This window comes from Cebus imitator, unplaced genomic scaffold (assembly GCF_001604975.1).
Source record: "Cebus imitator isolate Cc_AM_T3 unplaced genomic scaffold, Cebus_imitator-1.0 Scaffold24, whole genome shotgun sequence".
NCBI classification, from domain to species: domain Eukaryota; kingdom Metazoa; phylum Chordata; class Mammalia; order Primates; family Cebidae; genus Cebus; species Cebus imitator.
This window is the reverse complement of record NW_016107339.1, coordinates 2,049,175-2,064,034: the sequence shown is the minus strand read 5'-3', so window position 1 is coordinate 2,064,034 and position 14,860 is coordinate 2,049,175. Positions and strand designations below refer to the sequence as shown.

General features: G+C 34.9%; 1 protein-coding gene and 1 non-coding gene across 8 annotated transcripts in view; both read left to right on the top strand.

The window, feature by feature from the left end:
- The window catches only part of TBC1D5 (TBC1 domain family member 5), a 553,318-nt gene that overhangs the window by 107,676 nt on the left and 430,782 nt on the right, over window positions 1-14,860 (top strand). The window lies entirely within an intron of this gene.
- Window positions 1,394-1,500, top strand: LOC119470206. The gene has a single exon (XR_005199096.1). It is a non-coding gene; the product is annotated as a U6 spliceosomal RNA (small nuclear RNA).

Here is a 14,860-nt window from a genome sequence, read left to right as displayed (position 1 = left end):
ACGCATTCATTGATTATCTGTCTTAATAGGTGTGGTTTGTGGTGCCTCAACATACAATGTAATTATAATAGTAATATCAAAGACCACTGATCACAGTTCACCATAGCAGATACAATAATGAAAACATTTGAAATACTGTGAGAAGTATGATAATGTGACATAGAGACATAAAGACAGCATGTACTGTTGGAAAATATATTGTATTACACATACATATAATAGACTTGCTTAACACAGGATTACCACAAACGTTCATTTGAAAAAAAAAAAAAGTATCTGCAAAGCACAATAAAACAAAGCTCAATAAAAGGAGGTATGCCTGTATTTTCAGCTTGCTTGTGGAGTTTAATTCTTTTTAGGAAATTAGTTAACAGAGTTGAAAAATGACTTGGTTGAAAACTTCCTACTCTTAAGGTAAAAGTTTGCATTCTGTATTGAGGAAACTGATTCCATGTCAAAAACCTGTACTAGTTGTGTATTTGGGTATTGTGCTGAGTAGACTGATCACAAGCCTGGTTTTCTTGGTATAGTTCCTCTGTTTGCCTGCCATCCTGCCTTAATTATTTTTAGCCCTCATGTATTAGTTTTCTGTAACTTCTGTACAAATTATCACAAATTTAATGGTATAAAACTATACAAGTTTTTAATTCTATAGCTCTGTAGGTCAGAAGTCTAGTATGAGAGGTAGCATGCTAAAGTTCAAGTGTCAGAAAATCTGTTTCCTTTGTATTCAGGTTTTTCGTAAAACTCAGTTCCTTGTGACTGTAGGACCCAGGTGCCCATTTTGTTGTTGTCTGTCAACTCAGGGCTGTTACCAGCTTCTTTTGGGGGCCTATGATTTATGTATAAGGGTGCCACATGTTTTGTAGTATGACTGCTTACATCACTGTTTTACTTCTTTCTCACTAAAGCTTATCTTTCTCACATTCCTCAGTGTGTAGTAGCAAGGTAACTAGCGAGTCCTGAGTTTGAAGCATCTAAATTTGTATTGCTGCGTGTGCTTGACTTTGTTCTTACACGTTACATTTGAAGAAGAGGAATTAAGACAAGACTTTATTCCTCCCTCTACCTTTAGACTTTATTTAATACTAAAGAATTAGCTGGGCATTACATTTATTTAAACAGCTGCTATAGAAACAAATAATTTTACTAGCCCAGCTGCCTATTAATAAAGTATTTGAATGTTTTAATTTCACTTTTTAGAAATTTTTTATTAGATTAAACTACATTAATCAAAGACAATTATGTATTTTATGTGTATCTTATGACTATATTACCATTTATGTCTGTTCTTCAACTTAAATTTGAAGTCTGGAATTTCCCCAAAGCACAGAATATAATTTGTTTTCAAATGGATTAACTTGGTCTTTGGACAGCCTAAGAAGACCAATTTGTGCTCGCTTCGGCAGCATATATACTAAAATTGGAAGGATACAGAGAAGATTAGCATGGCCCCTGTGCAAGGATGACATGCAAATTCGTGAAGCGTTCCATATTTTTAAAAAATCCAGGTCCAGACAGGTTCACAGCCAAATTCTACCTGACATACAAAGAGGAGCTGGTACCATTCCTTCCGAAATTATTCCAACCAATACAAAAAGAGGGAATCCTCCCTAACTTATTTTATGAGACCAACATCATCCTGATACCAAAACCTGGAAGAGATACAAAGAAAATTTCATGCCAATATCCATGATGTACGTTGATGCAAAAATCTTCAATAAAATACTGGCAAACCAATTGCGGCAGCACTATCCATCACCATCAAGTCAGCTTCACCCTGGGAATGCCAGGCTGGTTCAACATATGCAAATCGTAAATATAATCCATCACATAAACAGAACCAAATACAAAAACCACGTGATTATCTCAGTAGATACAGAGAAAGGCCTTTGACAAAATTCAACAGCCGTCTATGCTAAAAACTCTTAATAAACTAGGTATCGATGGAACATACCTCAAAATAAAAGCTATTTATGACAAACCCACAGCCAATATCATACTGAATGGGCACTTTGAAAACTGGCACTAGACAAGGGTGCCCTCTCTCACCATTCCTATTCAACATAGTATTGGAAGTTCTAGCAAGAGCAATCAGGCAAGAAAAAGAAATAAAGGATATTCAGTTGGAAAAAGAGGAAGTTAAATTGTCTCTATTTGCAGATGACATGATTGTGTATTTAGTAGACCCCATTGTCTCAGTCCAAAATCTCCTTAAGCTGACAAGCAACTTCAGCAAATTCTCAGGATACAAAATCAATGTGCAAAAATCACAAGCATTTCTATACATCAGTAACAGACAGAGTCAAATCGTGAGCGAACTCCCATTCGCAATTGCTACAAAGAGAATAAAATACCTAGGAATACAACTAACAAAAGACATGAAGTACCTCATCAAGGAGAACTACAAACCACTGCTCAAGGAAATAAGAGAGAGGACACAATCAGATAAAACATTCCATGCTTATGGTTGGGAAGAATCAATATTTTGAAGATGACCATACTGCCCAAAGTAATTTATAGATTCAGTGCTATCCCCATCAAACTACCATTTACCTTCTTCACAGAACTGGAAAAAACCTCCTTAAACCTCATATGGAACCAAAACAGAGCCCACATAGCCAATACAATCCTAAGCAAAAAGAGCAAAGCTGGAGGCATCACACTATCTGACTTCAAACTATACTACAAGGCTACAGTAATCCAAACAGCATGCTCCTGGTACCAAAGCAGATACAGAACAATGAAACAGAATAGAGGCCTCGGAATTAATGCCACACATCTACAACCATCTGATCTTTGACAAATGGACAAAAGCAATGGGGAAAGTAGTCCTTGTTTAATAAATGGTGTTGGGAAAACTGGCTAGCCATGTGCAGAAAGCTGAAACTGGACCCCTTCCTTACACCTTATACAAAAATTAACTCCAGATGGATTAAAGATTTAAATATAAGACCTAACACCATAAAATCCCTAGGAGAAAACCTAGGCAATACCATTCAGGACATAGGCATAGGCAAGGACTTCATAACTAAAACACCAAAAGCAATGGCAACAAAAGCTAAAATGGACAAATGGGATCTAATTAAAGTTAAAAGCTTCTGCACAGCAAAAGAAACAATCATTAGAGTGAACTGACAGCCAACAGAATGGGAAAAAATTTTTGCAAGCTACCCATCTGACAAAGGGCTAATATCCAGAATCTACAAAGAACAACAAACAACCTCATCAAAAGTGGGTGAAAGATATGAACAGACACTTCAAAAGAAGGCAATTATATGGCCAATAAACATGAAAAAATGCTTATCATCACTGGTCATTAGAGAAATGCAGATCAAAACAACATTGAGATTGATATCTCATGCCAGTTAGAATGGTGATCATTAAAAAATCTGTAGGCAACAGATGCTGGAGAGGATGTGGAGAAATAGGAATGCTTTTACACTGTTGGTGGGAGTGTAAATTAGTTCAACCATTGTGGAAGACAGTGTGGCAATTCCTCAAGGTTCTAAAAATAGAAATACCATTTGACCCATCAATCCCATTACTGGGTATATACCCAAAGGATTATAAATCCATCTATTATAAAAACACATGCACATGTATGTTCATTGTGGCATTGTTTACAATAGCAAAGACTTGGAACCAACCCAAATACCCATTGATGATAGACATGACAGGGAAAGTGTGGCACATTTACACCATGAAATACTATGCAGCCATAAAAAACAATGAGTTCGTTTCCTTTGTAGGGACATTGATGAATTTGGAAACCATCATTCTCAGTAAATTGACACAAGAACAGAAAACCAAACACCGCATGTTCTCACTCATAAGCAGGTGTTGAACAATGAGAACACATGGACACACGGAGGGGAACATCACAGATTGGGGTCTGTTGTGGGGTGGGGGACTAGGGGGAGGGATAGCAGGGGTTGGAGAGATTGGGGAGGGATAACATTAGGAGAAATACTTAATGTAGGTGATGGGGGGATGGAGGCAGCAAACCACAATGGCATGTGTATACCTATGTAACAATCCTGCAAGATCTGCACATGTACCCCAGAACTTAATAAAAGACCAATTTGTGATTTTCTATTCTATATTGTTTTAATAAACTAAATAGATATCTGATATTTGCTAATTTATACACACTTGTGTCCTTAATTTAATAATCCATCTGCATTTTGATTTAGTAATGCATAAGATAAAACCAATGCTACATCTAATGTTAATTTCTTTTTAGTTTACACCACCAGTTTTACACTCCATTTGCTGTCAGTGAAAATGTAGGCAGCAGACACACCAGGTAGTTACCAAGTTCCCTATATCATACAGGAAAAGTACATTTATATGCCATACAGAAAATCTAACACACATAAAGAGCCACTTAGCACTTTTAAGAACGTATCTGACGTATTAGTTAGCTTAAGTATTTTTTAGTAGAGTTAGACCCCCACGTACAGTGCATACATTCACATAAATTATCAGAACAATTCCTTGTGCTGATAAGTGGGCATCTCTCTTCTTTGTGTATGATGGTAAAGATCAGACTTGATAAAATTTTTCCCTTTCTGTTGGAATTCTAAATCTTGATACAATTAAACCATTCTTGGAGTTCTTAAGATAAAGTTACATTCTGGAAAACGTTTTTCTAAAGCCTTATTTTACATTACATTTATGTTTCATCCTGAGTCTCTTTTCTTGAAGTTCCTGTTGTTCTCTGTTCTAGGCCCATGGTGATGTGGGGGAGGGGTGAGGACTCTTCTTTATTTCTGTTTTCCCTGTGAATTCTATGTTTTTCTGTAGGCTCAACCATGTAAATTGTGTGTGTGTGTGTGTGTGTGTGTGTGTGTGTGTGTGTTTTTTTTTTTTTTTTTTTTGGTGTGTTTTTTTTTTTTTTTTTTTTTTTTTTCCTGAGATGGAGTTTTACTCTTGTTCCCAGGCTGGAGTACAGTGGCGTGATTTTGACTCACTGCAGCCTCCACCTCCTGGGGTTTAGCGATTTTCCTTCCTCAGCCTCCCAAGTAGCTGGGATTACAGCTGTTCGCCACAATGCCTGGGTAATTTTCTATATCTTTAGTAGAGATAGGTTTTGCCATGTTAGCCAGGCTGGTGTCGAACTCCTAGCCTCAGGTGATCCACCTGCCTCAGCTTCCCAAAGTGCTGGGATTACAGGTGTGAGCCACCACACCCAGTGTGGTGTATTTTTAAAAATATGTACAATGCTTGTTAGATTTTTTTCTCATTGTAATATTTTATAGCATTTAAGAAATATAAAAATATAGTGTATAGTTTATATGGATACTGGCTTAAACTTGAGAGAGTGGTAATAAGAGCTAACACAAATGTGAAATAATAGGGAAGTGAATATAATTTAATTGATATATAAAGCATAAAGAGCACACGAAAGTGTTTTTTTGGTTTTTGTTTTTTTTTAAATATTGCATTAGCATTTATTTTGCATGCTATATGAAATCAGGACATTTTAAAAAGAAAATGTCCTAGCTTTTTCCTTTAGTGAAACAAAACAATAAGAAATTTTATGTTTAAAAATGTTTCAGTTTCCTCATATTTTTAGTTTTTCTCTCATTAATATACTAATATAGCCTCTATCTCTCAAAAAAAAACCACAGAATATTTAGAAATTATTTTTCCTTGCAGTACATTCTAAGATCCTGCTTGTTTAACAATGTTGGGCAAAGTTTTTGCAAGTACTCTCTCTGTCTCCTGTGTTCTCCTTTTTTGAGTTATTCCTTCCCGACTGGAACTATCTTATATAGTGGTTCCATTTTATTTTACTTGAGTTAATTTCCTCAGGTGTATTTATAAATTTTGTTAGTGTAGTATAATTTTTAGTCTCTGCTCTTTATTCTTCCCTTTGTTTTCAAGATTTTAAATCATTACATCTTCATGGAGAACTCTACAATCTATAGTTCTACATTTGACCTCATTTTTATGTTTCTCTCTCTCTGTCCCCTCACAGTGGATGTCTGGAACCAGGAGCATCATCCTGCCACTGACTTGTTTGCCGCAATCAGATCCAGCCATTCTTTGTTCCCTCCTATTATCCTTTAGGTTCTTTATCTTACATCTAAGAATTCCTTGCCTTGTTCTCTCTTACCCATGATATCTCATTAGTCAATGTGTTGTCTTTGTGGTTTTTACTTCTGCCAGTTCTATACCATTCTCAAAAGTCTAGATGACTCCTTTGAAGCCTTATTTCTGGAATACTTTAGAAGTCTCTTAATTTGTATCCCTGCTGTACTCAAAATCTGTCCTATGCATTGCTGTCAGATTAATCTCCCTATAGCATTGCTTTTACTCAGATGATCTCCTACTTAGGAACCTTCATTGGCCCCACTTGGCCTAGAGGTTGCAATTTAGAATTTTCAGCCTGGTATTTAATGTTCCCTCATACATTTTTCCTAATGTACAGCTTTAGTTTTTTTCCTCCTGTGGCCAGTAACAAAAACGCTTTCACTTCTGTAAGGATAGTCCCAACATACTGAGAATATTTTTACATTGGCATATCCTTCTTCATTTCACAGTGTTTATGTCTTTTCTACATTTTGCTCTGTGATAATGATGTCCTTTCTACTTTTTTTTGTCCACCTAAAGCTTACGTACTTTTTCCAATGTGCAGCTGTCTTGCTTCCTCTGTGAAGTCTTTCTACAGTGGCTCTGCTGTGATTTCATCATCTTCTGAATTGCTGTTTTGCTTTGTTGCTACTCACAAAGCACTTTCTATTCAATATTTTGCACTATTACTTGCTTTTATTTTTTGCATGGGTCTAGGTCCTATGTTGCTGACTGGATTATAAGTGTTATGCAAGCAGGGACCGTGTTGTATTTCTTTACATTTTTCCTAGTCAAGAAATGCCCACTTATTTTTTTTTTCCCCGTAAATCTTAATTGGTTGTCTACACTCAAGCACCATTGATAGAAAGTTAAATAAGAAAGGTATGGATTCAGCTTTCATGGACTTAATATTCTGGAAGAGAGAGAAAGATGTTCTGCAGCTAATTTCATAATTACCTACTTACTTACAATTGAGGAATGTGGTTTGTCATTTTTTTTGACAAGCAAAAAACCTAGAAAATAGCCTTCTTTTTTCCCCTGTCGTTGGTATTTATAATTTTTCCTTACAAACAAATTTTGATAGGGTAAATTATTCTTGAAAGTGTGGGTTTTCAAATGGTCCAACTTAATTATTTTCTTCTAAATATACATGATGCTGTATATCTGGGTAAGTTCAGTAGACAACATAATGGAAAGAATGATACGTGCCTGATATTAAAATAATTGTAAATTTTGTGTCATTTATGTGATACGTAAACTTGTGAAATAATTAAAAGATAATGAAAATAATTCCAAAAGGAAGATTTTCTAAACTAAAACCATTGGGAATTGTTAGTTAATATACTAAAGCTCTCTTTTGTAGCAGAATAAGATTAGATTAAAAGTAGACCCGTTATTCTTAGATATGTTATTTTAGCCTCAGGATTTTTTATTGTGGCTTGAACAATGTCATATATTTCATAGGTATGATTTTTTGAGATTGTAATAACCATAGAAAGTTAATGTTGAAAGAATGGCAAAATATGCAGTAAAACTAAAAATTATTGTATTTGCAAATATGAAAAACATAATTTACATAAATGTTATAGTTAGGAACATTATGAATGTAAATATGCTTTCTCTGTTTTTTGTCTTGTAATGTCCAATTCTTTGTCCAGTTAGAGATGAAGAATGATGCTGAGATGGCTGTTAAGCTATTACAACAGCTTTAAGAAAGTTAAATATCATTGATGTAAATATTAGAGAAGAGAATATTTATCTCCACTAAGTGACATGAAAAACTGTGGTAAGAATAACAGGCAGTGGGTGTGTCTTAAGTAGTAAAATCCCTGAATTCAGATGCTAATTATAAGCACAAGGACACTTGCCTCCCACATACTTAAATGTTGTATATTTTCTTTAGTCAAAGTGTAATTGAGAGTTCTTGAAGTGCTGAATATGGCCTTTGTTTTTTTATTTCCCCTTAGCATATATATTAAAAAAAAAAAACAATAAGACACTTCTGCTGGACTGTGATTTTGATGGATATAGGTGGAATATGAAACCATATGCTATAAAGATAAATTCAAATGATTGCTCTTGGATTGTCTTTATTGTGTGACTTTCCTGCTTCCTACTATTAAAAACCAAATGTTTAGTAGTAAAGGTAAAATTATTTAAACATATTTGAGCACATTTTACTTGCTATCTGTGGTTTACCAAGGACTTTAAGGCTTAGATTTTGAAAGGTTGTATTAATACTGGTATTAAGAGTATATCTGTTTAGATTATTCTGGACTTTAAATTTTATTTACGACATCATCTCTGGCATCTTGTCATAAAAGTTATGTGTTGTTTTACTTCATTAGCAGTTTTAGCATTTGTAAGTATCTGAGAAGAAAACTTCCTCTGCATGTTGAACAGTGCCTTTCATTGGTGGTTTTCTAACATGTTACTCAGCTGTTGAAAGGTGTGTTGTACAGATACTCTGTTCTTAGAAAGTAATGGTCTTTTAAGTTGTAGAGTAGTAGGAAAAGTCTGATAGACTTAAATTATTTTAAAAACTTTGTTTTTAGAAATAGAGGTATAAGAAAACCTTTTGTAATCTTGCCCTTTTTTTTTGTTCTTAGGTATGCTTTTTATTTAGCTTTTAGTAACTTGTAATTTAAGATCACAGTTATTAGGTGTATTTCTGCATTTTATATATCACTCCCAGATGCTACAGTATTAGTTTTTATCACTGCATATTTTATGAAATGTCAGCCTTCTGTTGGCTGTTCAGGCAGCATTGTTAGTGATCAAAGACACAACATAAAGGAAAGGAATCTAAACAGTTGGCTTATCTTTGTCCTTCATTGTGACAAAAGTACTCTAAAATTACTTAATTATAAAAAGTCAAATAAAGGCATCATGTAACATGTAAAGAAATAAGTATCTTAGTGTTTAAGTGAAATAAAAACTCAGTGTTTAATATCAAAAACATAGTTATAAAGAGAAATACTATCTAATTTACAAAGTTTTCCTTGTTAAGGAATGAGGTTAATATGTCGTGTGTAATTTTGTAGTACTTTGCTAAAACATAATGCTTTGCCTAGAAAAAGCCACATAGTTTTTGACATCGTAAGAGGTTACTCAGTATAAACCCTTAATTTTGTTATACAAAATATGTTCTAGAAAATTGATTATTAGCTTTAGTGTGTGCATTAAGTTGTATGTGAACCAGTTTATTAAAGTGTTTTCTTAAAGTGATCTACTTTGCATTTAAAAACTACTTCATAGTAGGAACCATTCTTTAAAAAATGAAAAAAAAAAGTAAAACAAAAACTACTTCATAGATTTAAAGATCCTTTTTTTCCTTTATTTCAGTATCAAAAGTATGGAATGGGAGAAAAATTCTCAAAGCCCGAAAGAAAATCTGTAAGAATAAAATTCTTGAATGATTTTGATCAGCTGTTGTGTATGCCCAACACAGCAGTTGGTTCAATCAATTTTATGTTTTGGGATGGTTTTATTAAAATGAGCTGCTGCTTTCAGTAAATCATTGAGAAAGATGCTGGCTTTATACATGTCTTTTTTGGTTGGGGGCAGGGCTTACAATTGCAGCCTTGTAAGTCAGTAAAATTGGAGACAGTTCCTGGCTGCCATGAAAGTCAGTGTGTTGTATGGGCATTTGGAAATAGAAGTAGAATGAAGATTTAGACTAAAAATGATTTTATATAAATGTACTTTTATAGCTTTCTGCAGGAAACTGCCATTTCTAGTAAAAAGTGATCATCGGCAGATAATAGGGATTTAAGTGTATCTTCAGTTTTGTGTACTGTTTCTGTTTTTATAAATGAATGAAAGTTAATTGTTTTCCAGTGTAAGAATTAAATCTTTGGAAAGCAATTTGAAAGACATAGCCATTGCATATGAGTTAAGAGGCCTCAACATTTTGTCTTAATATGCTTTATGCACTTACTACCCAAACTATTGGTCTGTGTTGGTGTTACTCGAGAGCTTCCTAGATATGCAGAATCTCAGGCCTAATCCCATACCTGCTAAATTAGAATCTGTGTTTCATCAAAATTACTAGGTAATTCATATGAGTATCAAACTTTGAGAAGCACTGCCATAATTTAGACCTCTCATTTTCTCTGTGTGTATGTGTGTTTTTTTTTTTTTTTTTTTTTTTTTTTTTTTTTTTTTTTTTTTTTTTTTTTTTTTTTGAGACGGAGTTTCACTCATGTTACCCAGGCTGGAGTGCAATGGCGCGATCTCGGCTCACCGCAACCTCCGCCTCCCGGGTTCAGGCAATTCTCCTGCCTCAGCCTCCTGAGTAGCTGGGATTACAGGCACGCACCACCATGCCCAGCTAATTTTTTGTATTTTTAGTAGAGACGGGGTTTCACCATGTTGACCAGGATGGTCTCGATCTCTTGACCTCGTGATCCACCCGCCTCGGCCTCCCAAAGTGCTGGGATTACAGGCTTATGTGTGTTTTAATTGTGGGGTGCTTATATTGGAGTTGGTCACCTGCAGTTCAAGAATTGGAAGAGGAAGTGGAAACTCACACCAGAATTTTAGTGGGCACCCGGGAGTAGACAGAGTTAATTTAGAGCTCACAGGCTTTTGGTCTTTAAGCAATTGCAGTTTGAATCAGTAGCTACTTTGTATATTACATAGAAAGCTTCATGTTACCCTGGTAATATTAATCAGTTGTTTGAGCATGGCAGTATCCTCTCTTGTTCTCAGATACTTACGATGTTTTGTGCCAGTCATAATGTAGCAACATTTCCAAAGTGTGTTCTACGGTATATTTTTTTCTAGGAGATGCTTGGAGTGTAAAGATCCTATGGTCACATAAATCCGGAAAGCACTGAATACTTTCTTTCCCATAAAAGAATTAAAAGACCCGAGAACCTGGTGTAAGTTAGTTCAATTTAGTGTTTTCCCAATTTACTTGACTATAGCATCCTCTGTTTTGTTTTGTTTTTTTAAAACAATCTTTAAATTCTTTTTTTAACGTGTGCACAAACTGACTTCTTTCCACATTTATCTATCTTAGTCAAAATAAGAGAGATGGACAACTTCTGAAATTGTCATGATGTTATGGCACATAAAACATACTTTCTGGTATTTTACCTATAAATGGTACTGGTGTAGCTCTTGTGTACTGAAGGGGCTAAACATGCAGGCATTTTTGAGAATTGGAGTAACTGAGAAGTCATAATTTAGAATAGGAATCCCCAATTCCTTGGTCATGGACTGGTATTGATCCATGGCCTGTTAGGAACCAGGCTGCACAGCAGGAGGTGAATGGTGAGCAGATGAGCATTACCACCTGAGCTTTGCCTCCTGTCAGATCAGCAAGAGCATTAGATTCTTGTAAGTGCGCAAACCCTATTGTGACCTGTGCATGCAAGGGATCCAGGTTGCTCATTCCTTATGAGAATATAATGCCTGATGATCTGAGGTGGAACAGTTTAGTCTTGAAACCATCTCCCCCCAGCTCCCTCTGATTCGTGGAGAAATTGTCTTTCATAAAACCAGTCCCTTGTGCCAAAAAGGCTGGTGACTGCTGAATTAGAAAGTGAGCATTGAACTGATGCCAGTCAGATTTGATGGATGAATGAAAGGGAGAAAACTGACTATTCCTAGTATTTGCTGGAAAGAGAAAAACCATGAACAATGGAATAAATTAAGCATTTCAGTTGAATAAATGTTTACGGAATTGCTAATAAAGAATAGGCTCTGTACTTGGCCTTGGGCAAACAGTAGTGTAAAATATACAGTCTGCCCTCTAGTTGCTTATTGGAATGAGCATCGTACATTCTGATAAATGTACAAGAGCTGGAATGCAGAACATAGGATTTTCCTTGTGGATTTATTAAAAGAAAAAAAAAAGTTGGCCAGAATACTATATCCTGGAGTGCTAGAGACAGGACATAACTGTAGTGATAGATGTCTCTGGTTAAGAGAAACAGGAAGGGACAATTATGGGGCAGAATTTCAAAAGGTAAGATTGGGAAGACCAAACAGCCTTGGAAGACTTAGAGCTTTTGTACTCAATTGCCCAGATTTGGTTACTTGAAGTGCATGACAGTCCTCCATCACATATTTGAGACTTCCTTAATTTCTGCCAAAAGAAGTTCTTGAAGGGTTATCTTTTATCTGTTCTACCTCAGCTCTGGAAACAGCCATTTCTCTGAGGAACTCTGATTATTTTTAGGGGGGAATAATATTAACGATCAGGATCTTGGCACTAGTGTGCTGATTGCTCCTGGGTCTTGGCTTTTAGGCCCTTTTAGAGGACAGAGGTAGGAAATATATAAGCTTTATGTATATACATACATCTACATTTATACATATATACACAAATGCATCTTGCAACACATACATGAACATATACATCAGCAAATTTTTTTTTATTTAGAGATACACCAGTATTTCTAAGCCATTTGCAGAGGTTTCTTTCTTGTTTGCTTTCATATTTATATGTTCCTTCTTTCACAGTGAGAACCTTGGCTTCAAACGGCATCAACACATTCACTTTTTTGTTCATTTAAATAATAGGTCTAAAACAGTTTCAAGATTGTTTAATCATATCATTATAACAACAAATATACCAAAAAAAGCTCGAAATTTGTTTGAAGTTATCCCTCCTTTCTGTACTCAGTTCTTTAGGTATGTAACCAAATACTGTTCTCATAATTACTTAGCTCATTCTCTCTTATTCCCTAAATGTGGCTATGATATTAATTTGAAATACAGTTCACTTGTTTTAGTTTTCTTTCAGCTTTTGTGCTCCCTTTTCATTACATCCCTGTTGATTTAATTTTTTGACTAGGCAGAAGATTATTTTCCAAAAAGTAAAACTGAACAAGAAAGTATACTCAGAAAATTGTCACTCCCTCCTCCGCATTCCACCCCATACTTTGTAGGAAACCAATTTTATTGTTTTCTGGGCTTTACTCATTTTTATAAAGATATGCAGAGATATGTATGTTTTCTTATTTTCCTTTTTTTTCTAAAATGTAGCATATATGTTCTTTTGCAATTCACTTTTTTCATGTATCAGTATCTCTAGGAAATTGCCTCATAACAGTTCATAGAGATTTTCCTCGCTCGTTTTTACAGGTGCTTACTACTTTGTGTGTACCATAGTTTGTTCAACCAATCTCTTATGTTTGCACATTTAAGTAGTTTCCAATATTTTACAACTACAAATCTGCTGCAATGGTATGTATTTCTCATAGTTTTACAGTTGTATATTCAGGGCAAATTCTTGCAAGTGGGATTGCTGGTGATAGGGCAAATACTAAGCCCGGTGTGGTGGTTTGCACGTGTAATCCCAGCTACTTGAGAGGATCCCTTGAGCTCAGGAGTTCAAGGCTGCAGTTAGCTATGATGGAGTCATTACTCTCCAATTTGGGTGACAGAGTGAGACTTTGTTGCTAACAAAAACAACACAAAAGAACAAAGGGGAAATACTTACCTGGTTTCATTAGCATATTACCAGGTTCCCTGCATGGAGGTTGTAACATTTTGCCTCCACCCCTGCAGTGTATAAGAGTGCTGTTTCCCTACAGCCTTCCAAACAGGGTGCATTCTGAAACTTGAATTTTTGCCAAGTGGTAAGTGAGAAATGGTATTTTGGGTACATTTAATTTGCATTCATCTTTTATGTGTGGAGTTGAATTTCTTTTCACATGTTTAAGGGCCACTTTCCATAGGATATTTGGGCTTCCCCACCTTAGTTTTAGAAGTTCTTTGTAGGGATATTAGGAATTTATCTATGATACATGTTGCAAATGTTTCCTTCCAGTTTGTTACCTGTTTTTTTGATTTTGCTTATGATGTATTTTTGTCATGCAAAAGTTTTATAGTTGTACTTTAGTCCTAGTGAGAAAGTCTTTTCTTTTATAAATTCTTAGTTTATAGGAGGAATCCCTGTCTCCTGCCTCCCCGCCAATTTTAAAAATACTAGTAGTTTTCTTACAGTTAGATCTCTGATCCATTTGCAGTTTATTTTTATGTATGGTGTGAGAAATATTGAATTTTATCTTTTTGTCTATTCATTTGTTTAAAATGACTATAACTGTGCTAATGATTTGTTATATCACCTTTACAGATATTAGATTTCTATCTGTAGTGGAATCTATTTCTGGATGTTCTGTTGCACTGTTCTGCCTCTTCATGTAGCAGTCCTATACTATTTTCATTATAGAAGCTTTATACTATGTTTTAATGCCTGTAGTATGTGTTAATGAGGTAGTTCCCTCATGTCTATTTATTTTAGTGTTTCCCAGTTTTTCTTGAACTTTTCTATTCGAACTTCAGTATCAACTTGTCTAGCTCCATCAAAAGCTTTATGATTCGTAAGTTTATGACCTATTGATGTTGAAATGTCCTAGGTAGGTAGGATATTTCAACATCAATAACCTGTCATTGGTTATTTCTTTTCAGTTGTACAGTCCTACATTTCTATGTTTTAAGAATGTTTATTTTTCTTCATGTAGGTTTTGAACATTTCTGTTTATTCCTAAGTATTTTACCTTTTAAAATTACTATTTAAAGTGGGGCTTTCTCATCCATTAGGTATTCTACTTAACTGTTATTTGTACGTAGAAGTGGGACTGATTTTTTCATGTTGATTTTGTATCCTGCTGCATTGCTGAATTCTTTTGTTTTTTGAGTTTTATTTTCAGTTTTCTAGGATTTTCCAGGTATTCCTTCAGGTCATCTGAAAATAGTTTTATTTCCTCTTTTCTAGTTCTTTTGTGTATAATTATTTTTGCTACTATTTTTTTTTTTTTTT